We start from the raw sequence: 18,021 nt of genomic DNA, 5'->3' as shown, positions 1-18,021 counted from the left end.
TGGATTCAATACTACATTCATCAATGAGAATCTTGACATTAAATCCAATTATGTGTACTTTGAAAAAGTTCCACAGGTAACTTGATTAACATTCTTTGTTGAAAACAATTTCAATGAAGGGTGAATTTGAAAAGTTTCAATAAGCTTGAATCATATAGGAAGTATGTCAGTTACAAGTCTCTACTATAAATTTTCTGTGTCTTGCACCATGCCAGAAGTTGAAGGTTAAAAAGAACTTTAAAATGTCATTTGTGCTTTCTAAGAGATTGCATTTTAAATGGTGATATAAAAGCATAAGCACAAATGAGAGGAAAGTACTTCTAGTATATATTAAAAGCATAATTAGGTGTTCAGTGAAGAGAAATTTCAAAATAATAAATTCTTAGGATACTATACAGATTGTGGTTTCTAAATCAGGAATTGGTTATTGTGTATGCTGTTACAAAATACAATTTTATGAATTAATACATATTTCTATTGAGAGACAACATTCACAGTGGTTAAAAGTATATACTGGGCAGTGTGACTGTGGCTCAGTGGTGGAATTCTCGCCTGCTATGCCTGAGACCCGGGTTTGATTCCCAGTGCCTGGCCATAAAAAAAAGAAAAAAAAGAAGAAGGACACACTGAAACAGCCAAAAGATAGTTGAAATTCAGCTATTTTTCTAGGAAAAATTATTTATCTCTTCTACGTTTCTATATCCTCATCTGTAAAATAAGCATAATAATTGCATATACATCAAAGTCCCTTATCAAGGTTTAAGAAGTTAATAAATGCAAACTTTGTATAAAAGTGTTTGGAATAAAGAAACCAGTCAGTATATTTTAGCTTTTATTCTTATTTCCAGGTACTGAGTTACTGAGAATATCCTCTATGACCCACATAATTATTTACTTAACTCTATAATAATTACTAGTGTGTAAATAGTATGAGATTAGGCACCATATTTAATTCATCATAATATCTGCAATACCCACACAATGTCAAATATATTAGGGTCATGTAATATTTCTTTATAAAAGGCAGTGAAAATACAAAGAAGGAAAGAAGGGAAAAAGGAAACAAGGAAGGCAAAATAGTAGAAAAAATAAAGGCATGAATATGGGCCCTCTCCTTGAGAAACTTGCATTTTATTAGGGAGACAGACATACGTGCTATTAATTCAAGTGCAGTAGCAACATTTGGCTGAGGAGTGAGAGTTAAGAGTTGAGAAATAGGAATTGCTACCTGGAGAAGCGAGACTTGTAGAGGTTTTGGAGAACTGTGCTGAGAGGGTGTCCTGGGCAGAGGAAACAGCTTAGGCATAGATATGAAAGTGCTAAAAGGCATGGAATCTATGGGGAAAGAGACTTTACTGTGGCTTCAGGATTTTGTTCATGGGGAAAATTGAATGCGAAGCCTGTAGTGATAAATTAGATCCAGATTGTATAGGACTTTGCATGCCGTAACATCTTTTTTTATATCTAACAAAAGGATCTTGGGTTTTACTATTCTTCTATTATTACATATATATATATATATATATATATATATATTTCATTTATTTATTTATTTACATTTCATGGTTTTATACATGTTGGTTTATTGGAGTATTTTGAAGGAAAAGAATGATAAAAAGCTCTTCTTTTTGGAAATTCCTTACAGTGGCTGTTCTTGTTAAAAGTCTGTGTAACATACTTTAACACTCAGCCTATGGAGATCTGAGCCAGTGGCTGTGCTATAAGACCCCCTCGATAATTGAGACATAAGACTGTGATTCAGTAAATCACAGCACTAGACAATGGGTTGAAAAGGGCCTCAAGTCTTCTAACCCCTACCAACTGTTGAATCCCCTCTACAACATTGCCACCAAGTGGTGGGAGAACTCCTATGGGAAGAGCTGATCTGAGTTAGAAAATAATTCACACAATAAATGGAACTATAGTGAGATAAATGTTAGAGATAATCAATAAAAAAGTGGTGAATTTATGTTAAAACATGTGTCTAAGCTTATTAGTAAAAGTTTCTGATTCTTCAAGAAGACATCCCCTGTAATAGAGATCGAGGGTTATTTTTGAAACTGCTATATCCTCCCTTAATAATATCCATTTTTTTTATTCCTTTCCACACAGTGTTTTGGACAGAAGATAGAGAAAGAAAAATAAGCCAGGAATTAATGAATGTGAACAGCGGTATGGCAAAAGGAAAAAAGCGACAGACCACACACTAAAAATGGCATAGTGTTGTTCTGCTATTTGTCTTTGTATTTTATTTTCGTTTAAGGGATGAGCACATCTTTATAAAAAGATTTATTAGTGTCACAAGTAATGTTAGATAAGCTGGTGTTTTATCAGTGCAAGCAATAAACACTGATGTTTAAAACACTTGGCAAGATAAAGGCAGAATTTGAAATGAGTTGAAAGGAATTATCACAAATGATGAGGTATGTGCTGCTTGTTCCTAAATATACACAGAGTTTTGGCTTCTTATTCTATTCAGTGTTCAGGAATAGTTTTATAAAGATGATCCTTCAAATCCTTATTGGTCTCATAAAGCAACTATAATAACAAAAGCAAAACTAAGCAAACTGCTTAAGCCAACACTGACTCAAAACAAAATTTTCTTTCAGTGGAGAAAAGATTATGAATTATTTACCATATGAAGTACAAGGTAATAGTAATCTTTCCTTATCTCATAAAGACAGAATTGCTGATGGAGCAAAAACAAAATCTCTTTTGTAGTTTGCCATTCTGGGAACCTCTTGTCTCAATTTATTTCACTGTTATTGGGAAAGCCATCAACAGCATAAAATGTGGCAACAAGATATTTCAGGTTGAAATACTACTGACAAAATTCTATTTTTTTTCCATCCACCTCACCATTATTTTCCATTTAGGTATTTTTATGCACTGCTTTGCTCCACAGAATGTTAGTATGCAATCTTACACACACACACACACACACACACACACACACACACACACAAAAGATGAAGTGTATAGTTGAGTGAATTAGGTCTGAGAGAAAAGAAAGGAAGGAAAATTACAAAACCAGGCCTTATAAACTATTCCAGGTGGTCCAGAGCAGTTGCTAAAAGCAAGGGATGACCATTAGTTGAATCTAAAAATAGGTTCTAAAACCTTTCTTCTCAGACTCATTAGACCATTATTGTCATTTCAAACCTGCCTATTACATTGACTACCTCTCCACTCTGTGGCTGCCATTCAATGTCATTAGAGTCTTTTACTACTGTTTGCCAAAATGATGGGATGTAGCTTTGGGTATCCCTGCTGATGAGAAATGCCACTTTGGTGAGGGTTCCCTGAATGATTGATATATCTCTCCCTTTGGGACTAGGAAAGAATACATTTCCTAATGTAGCCTTCCCTCCTAGAATTCACTCTTTACCTGTCTGTTGTTACCGAAGGAGTTAGCATAAAATTCAGCTCAGTATCTGAAGCTTTTAACACTGGGCCTGAGAGCATTCCTTTTATCATATGCTGAAGGTGAGATCTTTGTCTTTACATCCCAGTTTGCTTCACTCTTGGACACTGCTCTATTATTACAATGGAAGTTAGGTTTTTATTTCACTCCCTCCCTCCTTCATTTTTCCTTTCCCCCCTCTCTCCCTCTCCCTTTCCTTCCTCCTTCCCTAATTTTTTTTGTTTGTTTTTTTGTTTCTTGGAGAAGAAACTGGGAAGATGCTTAACCAAAGACAACCCAGGTCAGTACATTTTGAGAAAGAAACCCCTATCTGCAATTTTTAACTTATTTTACTACGTAGAAACGATTTTTTTTTTATTTTAAATGTAGACTGTGAGCAAATGCAACTGAAGAGTTGATGAAACTCAAGTAAAAATAAGAATGTGATTTTATCTATGTGACCGGAATCATAGAAAGTCTTCCAAATACTCATTAGTATTTGTCAAATAATAAAAGCCCATTACAAATTCATAGTACTTATATTATTCCAGGCCCAGTTCTAGAACTTATGCATAAAATGTATTTACCTTTGTAAAAACTCTATGAGGTGAGAACTACTTTTATCCTTTTGTGACAAACAAGAAAACTGAGGCAGTGAGATTAAGTAACTTTCTCAGGGTCACACAGAGGCTGAGTAGCAGAGTCAAGATTCACGCACAGTCAAGCAGTCTGGCTCCCGACACCAGAATCTCAATGCCTCGACTATTCGGCCTCTCAGAAACTGTGAAATTTCTATGCTGACATTTCTTGAAGTGTTAGGTTTTTAGCCTTATTTCATTATCAGCTTTTGATCCCAGAGTCAGGACACCTTGCCCTTATTTGTATTTTACCTGGATAATATGAAATCTTAGATAAAAGATAGTATTTCTTCTTTTTTTGCATGGGCAGGCACCGGGAATTGAACCCAGGTCTCCGGCATGGCAGGTGAGAATTTTGCCTGCTGAGCCACCATGGCCCGCCCAGTATAAATGTACTTTTAAGGTTGTAAAGCTTTAAATATCTGTGAAATGATTTCGATAAATTAACAAAACAGTAGATTCTGGTTATGATAAGTACCTTTTCTCAAATTAGAGAAACCGTTAAACCTCGGAGGTTTACTTTCTTTATTTATACAATTGGAACTTTCCTATCATCTGTTTCCCAATCATAAATGGAATCTGAACACGAACATGATAATATACAGCAAGATAATTAAACTCTCTGAACCGTCACTGTTCTATAAAGAGGGATTCTGTTTCACTGTTTTTCAACCAATAAAGAATATGTTAGAATCACCCGGGATGCTTGCTTGCAAAACTGTGATTATGGGTCTTCTACTTAAATTTACTCTGTCAAAATCTCTGGAAATTTGGTACCATCATATGTATTTTTTAAGCTCCCAGGTGCTTTTGACCAAGCTTTGTTTTTCTACCCTATTTACACAAACAAAACACTTGGGAACTTTGGAAAACTTGAGCCAAATGAACCAGAATTTGGGGTGGGCATGGGGCCTGAAGATCAGATACTGTTAAAGTTTCCTCATGTCACTTTTTCAGTCAGGCCTGAGGACTACTGCCTGCCTTCAAGTTCATAGGAAGCCAAGATAAAGTAAGTAAACCCTTTCTGATTTGGATGATCTAGGAGTAATTATTGAATCACCAACTCTAAAAATGATCATCTTTACTGGGCTATTCTTTTCAACCAATGAAAATAGTAATGTTGAAATGCATGATCTGTCCTTTCTTTCAGAAGAATAACTGTTCTAGAAGCTACTATGTTGATTTCTTTTTAACCATCATGATGGGAATATCCACGGTCCAACAAGATCATGTAACAGTAGGCTTGATTACATGGCTTTTGGGGTTGTTTATAATTGTGTTTGGGAGTTTCCTGCCCTGACAGTATATAAACATACTAGGGAATGAAATGTTTTTATACACCCTAATCTTTAAGCCCCAGTTATGCTCTGGAGACTTAAATACTATTCATGAGTGATGCTATACAGCCCGTTAAATCTCCTCACTCTTTCCATATGGAAATGCTTTGCTTAAAAGTGTTCCCCAGGGACAGAGGGAAAAAAAAAAGAGGAAATTATTTTTAAAATATGTTGGGAGCTTTACAAGGACACGCTCTATACTGTACACTCAAGTGACAATTCTGAATGGACTGTGATGACCCAAGAATTTAATTTTGAGATCTCAGCTGACATTAGCATCTTAACTTTCCCATTCAACAAATGCTGGTTCAACAGCGTAATAACACTGGATGCCACACTTAATGCTGCTTTCAGATTATATTATAGGGAAATTGATTTGGGCCTTTTTTTTTTCTTCTTGGGAAATATGATTTTATGGTCTCAACTTTGAAAATGAAAACAATATGTCATAAGATGAATAAAGAAATGTGCAAGGAATACGAATGAGGTATAAGAACCAATTGGATAGGGAGTTGCCCTGAGTTACTCTGGTTAGCAAAAGCAATAGGTATTAGGAGAAAAAAGCAGATGATTGGTAGAGAAAGGTAAATATGGCATTTCACAGGGAAATATTACTTCAATTTCTGATAGTTATCTAACCTAGAAAACTTTAAAGTACACGTCAGCCTGCAAAATAATATAGGGTGGGGACAGATGGGTTGCTTGCAACTAAAGTCGAATCAAATTTTCCTAGGCAACAGACACCCATGGATCTAAAAAGGACAGCAGGTGGTGCTCACAAATGACATCAGCTTTGTAGGAGAGGGAAGAATCCAGTGGCTGGGATTTTGACAACATGTGCTCCATGTAATGTCAATAAAAATAACTTTATATACTGAATTGTACATTACATTTACCATTTCTAGAAGGAAAATGTGGAAAATGAATATAGCAAACAAAGGCAAAACAGATGCATAGTTAGGCAATGAAATCTTTCCAAACATTTTGAAATTCCTTCTTTTCTGCTGCAGTTATATCCTGTGCCAGCAAGTACCTGGTTCCTGCTCTTAGGACAAATAAATCAGTGATTTTGTGGTGGCCAGGTATTTTATCTCACTACCTATACTTGACTAGCAGAATCTTTCCTTAATGTCCATTTTAGATTCACCATCCAATTGGACAATGTTAAACACATTGAGATAGAGCTCATTTGGGCATTAATTTTTTCAATTAGGGAACTTGTGTATTTACAGAACAATCATGTGTAAAATGCAGGATTACCAAACAACACCCTACTATTAACACCTTGCATTGTTTGGGGACATTTGTTATAATGAAAGCACATTTTATAATGGTACTATTAACTATAGTCCATGGTTAACTTGGGTTCACTTTGTCCAGTGCAGAATGCAGTTCAATGGATTTTTTTTTAATTGTTGTTATTCTTGTACTGTATATGCAACTTAACATTCCCCCTTTAAACCACATTCTGATGCATATTTCAGTGCTGTTAATTACATTCATAATGCTGTTCTACCATCCATTACCAAAAGTTTTCTGTCACCAAAAACAGAAACACTGAACCAGTTAAGCATTAACTCTCCGTTGCATACCTCCACACAAGGCCTTGTAGCATATTATTGTTTCTGGCTCTATGAATTTGCTTATTCTAATTATTTCACATCAGTGAGATCATGCAATATTTGTCCTTTTGTCTCTGGATTATTCTACTCAGCATAATGTCCTCCACATTCATCCGTGTTGTCACATGTATTCGAACTTCATTCCTTTCTGCAGCTGTATAATATTCTGTTATATGTATATACCACAGTTATTTATCCATTCACCAGTTGATAGACACTTCGGTTGCTTCCATCTTTTGATGGCCATTATATTTTAAAACTGTTTCAAAGTGCTGCTCCATGATGGGATGCTAAGGAGCTTACTCTAGAAAATAAATCAATGCGCTGCTTTCTTCATCCTGAAAATCATTACCCCCAAATTTCAGCTACATCTAAGAGTGTCTTGTAATGAAGTTGATTTACATTCTGCTGCAAGCTCTTTATCTCATCTGCAGAATTATAATAAACAGTTCAGAAACTGGCAACCATCTGAGATCTAGATTTTGAGTCACAATTAAACTATTTATTTAGGTATATTATGCCTGTTGTGGGTTGGATAGTGGCCCCAAAAGCAATGACCTCAGAATCTGCAGATGTGACCTTATTTGGAAAAGATTTCTTTGCAGATGCAATTAAGGATCTCAAGAAGAGAGTGTTTGGGCTATCTGGTTGAACTGAAATCCAATGACTGATGTTCTTATAAGAGACAGAAGAGGAGAAGACACATGGAAAAAATGGAGAAAGCATGGACAAAAAAAGGCATGAATTGGCGTTATGCAGTCACAACTAAGGAGTGCCTAGGGCCACAAGAAACTGGAAGAGGCAAGGAAGAATTCTCCCCTAGATCACTCAGAGTGGGTGTGAAGCTGCCAACACTTGATTTCAGACTTCTGGCTACAAACTGTAAGAGAATAAATTTCTGTTATTTTAAGCCAGCAAGTTAGTCTTCATTTGTTATAGCAGCCCTAGGCATTAATACATGCCTTAGCTTTTTATGGTTACTCTAACTTCTCCAAGTAGTATCATATACATTCTTTAGGAACATATTCTTGAGAATATAGCACATACATATGTATATTTGTCAAGGACAGTGTTTCAATAAAAAATTGAAAATTGATGCTTCCAATTCCAAGTTCTTATTCTTAATCAAGCAAGGGACTCTCTCATCCTGCTCAAGTCTATTTAATTTTCTGCTAAATACTTGAAATTAAATTAGTCCTTTATTGGAAATATCTCTATTCTGATTTTGGTACATGTCAGGAATGTTTTCACTGCAGAAACGTCATGCCATGAATCATAGTAATAAGGAATTGAACAAGGAATTGATGGTATACCTCCTGAATTTCTGAGGTTCACACATTTATTCTGCATTTACTGCCATTTTAAAGAGACATATAGAATGCAAAGAGACATGTTTATACATAAACCAAAATTCCTAGGAATAAAAGTTAAGAAGACACTAATATGTGAGCTAGTAATTTATGTTTAAGAAATTTCCTCAGTTCTCTTTTACCGAATTGATTTGAAAACTGATTGTGAGAATGCATTATAATTACCCCAACCATTTTATTTCTTGTTCTGTCTCTTCAAAAGGGAAGGAATAGTTTGAACTTCATCACTGTGAGCCACAGAAAACAGCCTCTGGATTTCTAATCCATCAGGAATAAAACCTTCTAGGAGTCTCTCACCAATATCACTTTTCTCTTTCTCAAAGCATTTATCCTGCAATTCACTTCGAACAGTTGCACCTGCATGGCATATTCACATTCACTGCTGGAACTGCCAAAAAGTGACTTGCAGTTACCACGTTTCTGTTAAAATTAGCTGGGCTCTTTCTGTCTGTGAAACATCTGCTTTGAGTGATACTGCAGCAGCTGTGATGATCTAATAGTAAACTAAGCACTTCAGTATTCAATTGTACAAAAGGGGCTTTGAGGAGAATGATAAATGACTTAAATTAGATGACGATTTTTAAGTACCTAATTTTAACCTTGCTCATAATGAATGCTTTTTCCTCAAGCTTCTTTGCACCTGTCGCTCTTGGAAAGCAAGTAAACTACGCTGCTTGTTGTTTAGTTCAAGTTGTAGTCTCAACAGATTGTTAAGCAGAGCCTGAAATGGTGGGATGAACCACTACATTGTGCCTTTTAAGATTTCGTCTTTTTTTTTTTTTACTTCCTCCGATTTCCTATAGTTGTCCAGCAGTTTTAAAATATATGATTTCATTTTTTAAAACATTTATTTCAGGCTAATCTTTTTTTTTTTTTTTTTGGCTAAAAGTTTTTACATAGAGAAAGGGCAGTATTTTTGTTTAATTCTATATTTACATGTCTACATTGCTAAGTAAGTATGTACACTACATAATATATAATTGTTAAGAAGACAATTATTCTTCTCTAAAAGCGTCAAGGCGCGGGTGCTAGTCTGTTGTGAATTTAATTGTGTACCCCCAAAATATATGGTCAAGTCCTAAACCCTGGCCCTGTGAATGTGACTTTATTTGGAAATACTGACTTTGAAGGTGTTATTAGTTAAGATGTTGCCAAACTGGATTAGGGTAGGCCCTAAACCAATATGACTGGTGTCCTTATAAGGAGAGGAAAGTGGACATATTAGAGAGACACAGGAGAGAACACTATGCGATGACAAAGGCAGAGATTGAAGCCCAAGGACTGCAGGCAACTTCCAGAAGCAAGGAGAGAAGAATGGAACAGATTTTTCCCTACAGACTGCCGAGGGAGATAGCTCTTCCGATTCCTTGATTTTGTACTTCTAGCCTCCAAAAGAATGAGACAATAAATATCCGTGGTTTTAAACCATCCAGGTTGTTATGGCTGCCCTAGGAAACTAAGAGTTTAGTCTTTGAAAGCAACCCAATTTATCTCATCCATTCCCATCCTCTTGCACATCCAAACTGGGAAACTAATAATAAAATCATTATCATCATGAAAACAATTTAATAATAATTGACAGCTTGCAAAATACTTTCAGAGAAAAATATACCATCTCCTTTGATCCTCATGATAGGATCTTGATGTAGGTGATTTTACCCACTTTTGACAATTTGAGGAGACAAGATCCAAATAGTATAATTGAATACGTAAAGTGGGGACTAAATTGATGCACAGGTTTTCATTTGTTTTGTTTTTGTTATTTTCATTACTTGCTTTTTCTACTACCATGTAATTGATACAGAAAAGGTAGTACCTTCAGGAGAATTTCAATCATCAGTCAAAATGTGCCTTGTATGTGTGAAATAATAATCTCATTATTTTCTCTATTAAATTACTTTTCTGAAATTAATGAAGTAATACTTTCACTCATAAACTAGTAAAAAAAATGAAAATGTGTAGGAATAGAGTTACTATGCTCTTTATGAACCTTTTTCATTTTCTCCTTTTCCCCAATAAGTAATCAATATTAACAGCCTTTGCCCTACTCTAAAAGTATACAAACATATAGACACATAAAAAGGACTTTATTGTTAATGTTTCTTTTTAAGAAAATGGATTAAATATGATACACATTACTTTTCAACCTGCTTTTCTCTCTTAGCAATACATCGTTAGCATTACCTTGCATGAAGAGATAAAGATCTAATGCAAATGGTTTTAAGAGCTGTACTGCATTATATGGTATAGATAATTCCGATTTATTCAGTCACTCTGCTAATGATAAATATTAAACTTGTTTTACTGTTTTCTCCTTTAAAATATTTCAGCAATAAATGTCTGTGTATGAGTATACTTTCAATGTAATGGTATAGATTTGCCCAAAGCCAAATGGTTGGGTCAAAGGGTATGCTTATTTGCAATTTTAATGGATATTGGCAGAGCACCTTTCCCTATTTATTTGTGACAATCTGACAGGTGAAAGATAGATCTCATTTTTACCATTATTTTCATGTCCCTCACCACTGATTAGATTAAGCAATTATTTTCACCTTTATTGGTTATTAGCATTTCCTTTCTGTGTGTCACCTATTATATCCTTCGAATTAGTTAAAAGTGAGTTGTTTATCTTTTCTTTCAATTGGTGAGGACTCTGAAGAATAGAAATAGTAATCCTTTATTTGCTAAATGTTTTCTAAATATTTTTTCTTGTCTATTGGATGTTTTTGATATATTCATACTGACTTTGCTATAGGAAAAATAGCAAATGTATCTACCCTTTATGTTATGGCTTTTAAACTTTTGCTAAAGAAGTTTTATCCCAATCCCTACATATGCTCCTATTTTTAATATTTTATTTTTACTTAATATTTAATTATTAATTCTTTATATGAGCAAATAGGCCATGAATAACAGAAAATTCTATTAAAGCAGATTAAAGCAAATTATGTGTTTATTTTTATCCAAAAATAAGGCATAGAAGGCGGGCAGTCCAGGGCTCAGTGAGGTCATTGGAGACCCAGGTTACATTTGATTTCTTTCTCCATTATCTCTAGGATACAAAGCTTTGGCATTGGTTTGCAAATTGTTGTTATCCTTTCAGGGGTTGTGTTCACATTTCAGTGGGAAGAAGGAGAGTAAAAAATCTAGAGATTCCGGCCTTTATCTTATTGACCGAGTAGGAGTCACATGGAGATTCCTATCTACAATGAAATGGAGGCTGAGAAGTTGGAATATTTTGCCTTTTAAATCTCTACAGTTGAAAAAAGACAAGGAAAAAAGAGGTGATATGGGTATTGTCTTAATCCACATTCAGTACAAGGAACAGTTACGCAAAGGGTGCAAACCTTCACGATTTGACCTGGGAACTTATCCCCTGAAGAGAAACATAGGTTTCTCTTCAGGAATATTCCCTAGCCAGGACACACCTTGTCCATGGTGGTACTCTCTTCCTGGGGCAGCCAACATCCCAAAACTGGACAATCTGACCAGTCCCCTCTTGCCTCAAGGCAATGAGAACTCTGAAGGGCCATCCCAGCTACAGAGTTCCCCAAGGAAACTGATGAAGGCTTTGCTGGGACTGCATTCTGGCTCAGCTACTCTATGGTGAATTCTGTTTCTCTCCTGTACCACAGGGATTGATCATAAGGCCACTCCCCAGTTAGCGCCCGCATGTTTATCTGCTTCTCAAAATCTACTTCCTAGGGAAACCAACCAAAGATATGGTCTTAGTTTAGGTTACAGCTGGCATTTACAACTATGTATATGGTGAGAGAGACCCTCCAGCCTACTGGTGCCTGGATCATTTCCATAGGAATATATTTACTACTTCACCTTGTGGTCTCTACCCAAGACAGGTCCCAGCTATGTGCCTGACTTCTTATCCACATTATTTCCTCCATTTTCCTATATCTTTTTACTATTCATTGCTACCCATTCAAAAGTATATGATCCCAACACTGGAAGATGGAGAGGACATGCACTTCACAGTCACCTGTGACTGATCTTCTCAATAAGAGGGCTAACCTCTGAAGCACAGCACCAACCAACACGCTGGCTTGTTTGTTTCTGTTAGCTTCTGACACAAGGAAATCTCTTGTCATATCACAGCTGGATACAAACATTGAGAACAAGCTACTCAGGGAAAATCCCAGTTTAAATACTTGAAGACACTAAAACATACAGCATGCAGCAAAATATTACAAGAGAAACAAAGAAACAGGAAATGATGGCCTATCCTAAGAAACAAATGTATAAACCCTGAAACCAACAATGATCCAAAACTATAAAATTCCTAGAAAAAGAAGATGGTAAGCATCTTCAAGAACTTGTGTCAGGCAATGGTTTCTTTGCCATTACTTCAGAAGCACAAGCAAAAAAAAGAAAAAAAAAGTAGACTAATAAGACTTTATTGAAGTAAAAAACTTTGTGTATCAAAGGACTTCATCATGAAAGTAAAAAAAAAAGAACCTACAGGATGAGATAAAATATTTAAAAGCCATGTATCCAACAAGGGCTTCAAATCCAATATATATATTTAAAAAATCCTAAACTCAACCAGAAAAAGACAAACAACCCTTTTTTTAAAAATGGGCAAAATATTTGAACAGATATTTCTCAAAAAATATACAAATGGCAAAAAAAGCCCATGAAAAAATGTTCAACATCATTAGCCACTAGGGAAATGCAAATCAAAAGCACAATGAGATATCATTTTATACCCTACAATGGCCACTATTAAAAAAAAGATAATAACAAATGATGGAGAAGATGGAGAGAAATAGGAATACTCATTCATTTTTGTTGGGAAATTAAAATGGTGCAGCCTCATACGTAAAACAGTTTGGTGTTTCCTTTGAAAATTAAGTGTAGCATTATCATTAAACCGAGCAATCCTCCTCTGGGTATATACCCAAAAGAATTGAAAGCAGGACCTCAAACAGATAGTTGCCCCACAATGTTCATAATGGCATTATTTACAATTACCAAATGTCATAGCAAACCAAGTGTCCATTAACAGATGAATGGATAAGCAATATGTGATATTATTTGGCAGTGAAAAAGGATGAAGTTCTGATACTTTTGACAGCACAAATGAATCTTGAAGACATCCTGTTGAGTGAAATAAGCCAGACACAAAAGGAAAAACATTATATTATCTCACTGAAATGAAATAATTAGAATAAGCAAATTCAGAGTTTGACATTATAAAGCAGATTACCAGGGGCTGAGGTGGGGGTAAGGGATGGTGAGTTAATGCTTAATTGGTACAGAATTCTGTTTGGTGTGATGGAAAAGTTTTGGTAATGGATAGTTGTAATGATAGCACAATGCTGTGAATGTAATCAACACTACTGAGTTATGTATTTGGATATAGTTAAAAGGAGAAACTTAAGGTTGTATATATGTTACATGAATAATTTAAAAAACCCAACAACATAGTACCATACAACACAGACTGTAGTTAATAGCATAATTGTAATAATATTGTTTCATCAATTTTATCAAAAGCACCACAATAATGTTGTGTTAATTATAGAGAAAACTTTGTATCTGGGGATATATGGGAACTCCGTATTTTCTGCATGATTTTTCTGTTAACCTACAACTTCAAAAAAAAAAACGCATATAGACCTGCTTTAGTTTACCTTCTAGCATTTGGAAAACATACCATCTTAGGTAATTCATCAATTCTGGGTTTGGGTTTTCTGCACTAACTCCTTTTCCTAAACAGCCTTCCTTCCTCTCAGCCTCTATCCTGTGCACTCCAAGTGTTTGTACCATTCATTGTTCTGAAAGCTAACTTGAAGAAGAGGAGTACATATTCTGCAGGCAGTCTAAGTCTCTGTGTAGCTTGTGGGTTGTTGTTGTAAGCAGCTCATCAGACACTTTCTTAATTACCAGATGCACACACTGAAAGGGAGATTCATTAAGTGTTCTAGAGCTGGACCATCTGAAGCCAGCTCCAGCTGGGCAGATACATCAGCTCCAAAAAGGAAGCAGAAAGAGCTATCTGACCTTCAATAGCTTCAATTGCATTGGTCGTTCTTGTGATGGGGAATTGGCAGACCTGGCAGAGACCCAGGAACCTGAAGAGGCTATTTAATAAACCACATAAGATATTAGTTAAGAATCTTCCTCTTTCCCTCCCAGTTGGTATCTTTTGTATATACATACCATGCATCTTGTCATGGGCCTTACCACTCTTGATGTAATTGCAACTAGAGGTCATTTATTCTGACTCGGAAACTCCCTATAGGTTAGTCTCTGTAAGATCTCAACATGAAAAAGCCTCCAGTGACCTTTCTAAAAGAGGGTTATTAGCTGCAGTATGAAGGGTAAGTGGAGCTGCTTTGAGACTGGATCCCAAAATCAAAGAATATCAGACTCAGTTTCTCTCTAGCTCTTGTCTCTGCCTTCCATTGCACTGACTTCACTCTCAGGTTCCATATAGTGACTATTTGGCTAATCTAGCCCTTAATACTTTCTGCCTAGTTGTGTATTTAAAATTTTTTATTTTTATTTTTTATTTGGCTGTGCACTGTCGTGTCTCCTCATTCTATACCCACCACAAAATCTCCTTCCCCCCAAGTTACAATAAACATGCATGCAATGTACTAAGAAATGATGATCATACATCTATGTGATGATACTAAGAATTACTGAGTGCATGTGTAGAATGGAATGATTTCTAAATGTTGTGTTAATTTCTTTTCTTTTTTTTTGATTAATAAAAATTAAAAAAAAAAACATGCATGCATTCTTCCATATTTTCTCCATAATTAAAAATGCCATATATAATATGTATGTATGTATATAAATGAACTTGGAATGGACTTTCTGCCTATAATTGCATTTACAAGGATAGAATTTTATCAAACATCTTTTTCTGAATCTTGCTTTCCTCATTTAATATTAGGTTATATAAATTGCGCCACATCTTCTCAAATGACTATAATTCACTTTGTGATGCAAAATATTTCATTAAATGAATGCACAATAATGTATTCAGCATTTACCCATTGATAGACATTTACTTGATTTCCAGATTTTTGCAAAATGAAATTTCTACAATAATCATTCTTATATATGTGGTTATAATATACTGATGATTCTTTAATTTATAAGAGTGTTAAATTTATGTCAGTGTTTATGAGTGTACCCTTTTATCAAGCCCTCCAAAATAAATGTTATTAATGCTTACAATTTTTACCAGTCTTACAGGTGAAAATTTTATCTTTTGCATTATTCTGTACTCCTAATATTTACCATTTAGACTTGTTCTGTGATTTGTCTTCTCATATCATTTACCCCTTTCCTCTGTTCTCTGATTTTGGTAATTTTTAAGATCAATATTAAAGATATGAATCGTCTGTGCTGCAAATGTTTGTCCATATTTCTTATTTGTTATTGACCCTATTTATGACATTCTTTTTAAAAAGTTCTATAGTTAAAAAAATCTTGTCTTTTTTGGATTCCAAATTTCTGGTCTTGTTTCAGAAGTCTCTCTTGACATTTATGTTAGTCTCTTAGACTTATTTAAATATTTCAATTATTTTAAAATATCTATATTACATAAAATTCATTATTATATGGAGTATAATAAAGCCCAATCTTCTATTCCAGGATGACAGTTACTTAATGCCTTAATGAGTTTGCTAAAACCACCAATGTAATTGTTGAGAGAGGCAATCCACCATGCACATTTATGCTGTGTATGCCAAAAATAAAAGGTCCCCATACTCTGTATTTAGACTATTTCTTACAGTTACTATTTGCAGTGAGAACCTTGAGGGATGACACAATGTTTCCCTCTGCGTAGCAAGAGCAGGCTGACTTGCCTCTCACTTTAAAACCCGTGGATTGACAAAACTTGCTCTCCTGCAAAGCAACCCGCTACAGTGCAGCCGAGCATCTGGGCCATGTACATCACCTTGTGGGACTTGGAAGTTAAAAGGGAAACAAAGGGATACAAACTTGTTTGTGTGGCTGATTGTTGTGCCATAAGTAATAAATATTTTTTTCTCTGATCAAGGAGCATCCATTAAACAGGAACAGCACAATACTACCTAATTGTAATGTAATTAGGTTAAAACACTGAATGAAGCTGCATCTGAGTTATAGTTTTTTTCTTCTTCTTTTTTTCTTTTTTCTTTTTTCTTTTTTTTAATTTTTTTCTCTCTATTATCATTTTATTTCTTTTTCTGTTGTCTTTCTATTTCTTTTTTAAATTGATGCAAATGTACTAAGAAACAATGAATATGCATCTATGTGATGATATTAAGAATTACTGATTGTATATGTAGAATGGAATGATTTCTAAATGTTGTGTTAGTTAATTTTTTTAATTAATTTAAAAAAATCACCATAAAAAAAAACAGGAACAGGATAGCTTATTGGCATGTAACAAGAGTAAAATCCCATATACCATAGCAATGGTTTATATAAATGTCTACACATATCTTGGTTTCAAGTGCTGTGTATGGCTTTTGTGCCCACTATATTGAAGGAGATTTTGTCTCTTTTACCACATAGGAATAGAATATTGACAACCATTGTCTATTCACGTGCCAAAGCCACGTGCCTTTTAAGTCTGACTGCACGTTTTCTTTAGTCCTTGTCCACAGAGATATCATTAAAAAACATGGCTTTGAGTGGGCCACGGTGGCTCAGCAGGTAAGAGTACTTGCCTGCTATGCCCGAGGACCCGGGTTCGATTCCCGGTGCCCGCCCAGGTGAAAAAAAAAAAAAACAAAAACCTGGCTTTGTTTTCTTTTTTTTTTTTTTAACTTGCATTAAGAGTGGACTTTAATACCTTAAAAGTTATGATGCTATCATACGTGGATATAATTAACTTATGTTCTACCCTTGGGGCTCCATCCCTGGATGTCCTAGTTTGGACATCTTTATGGCCTTAGAACTGTAAACTTGTAACTTATATTGTGTCTAGAAAAGCTATGTCTTAATCCTAATCCCATTTTGTAAAGGCAGACATTTCTTCTAATCCCTATTCAATACTGTATATTTGAAATTGTGATTAAATCATCTCCCTGGAGATGTGACTCAATCAAGAGTGGTTATTAAACTGGATTACGTGGAAACGTGTCTCCACCCATACTGGAATGGTTACTTTAATACAGTAAACTTGATTAGTTTACTGGAATCCTATAAAAGAGAAAACATTTTGGAGAATGAGAGAGAGTCTGAGAAAGCAGAGACTGACATAGCCATGAGAAACAGAGAGCCCGCCAGCCAGCGACCTTTGGAGGTGAAGAAGGAAGACGCCTCCCGGGGAGCTTCATGAAACAGGAAGCCAGGAGAGAAAGTTAGCAGATAATGCTGTGTTTGCCATGTGATTTTCCAGATAAGACAGAAAACTTGACTGTGTTCTCCATGTGCCTTTCCGCTTGAGAGAGAAACCCTGAACTTCATCAGCCTTTGTGAATCAAGGTATCATTCCCCAGATGCCTTAAATTGGACATTTCTATAAACTTGCTTTAACTAGGATAGTTTCTCAGTCTTAGAACTGTAAACTAGCAACTTATTAAATTCCCCTTTTTGAAAGCCATTTTGTTTCTGGTATTGCATCCTGGCAGCTAGCAAACTAGAATATTATTAAATTCTTTTTTTAAAAGCTTTTCCATTTCAGGT

The sequence above is a fragment of the Tamandua tetradactyla genome, chromosome 10, assembly GCF_023851605.1.
Source record: "Tamandua tetradactyla isolate mTamTet1 chromosome 10, mTamTet1.pri, whole genome shotgun sequence".
NCBI lineage: Eukaryota > Metazoa > Chordata > Mammalia > Pilosa > Myrmecophagidae > Tamandua > Tamandua tetradactyla.
Note: the sequence above shows the minus strand (reverse complement) of the source record.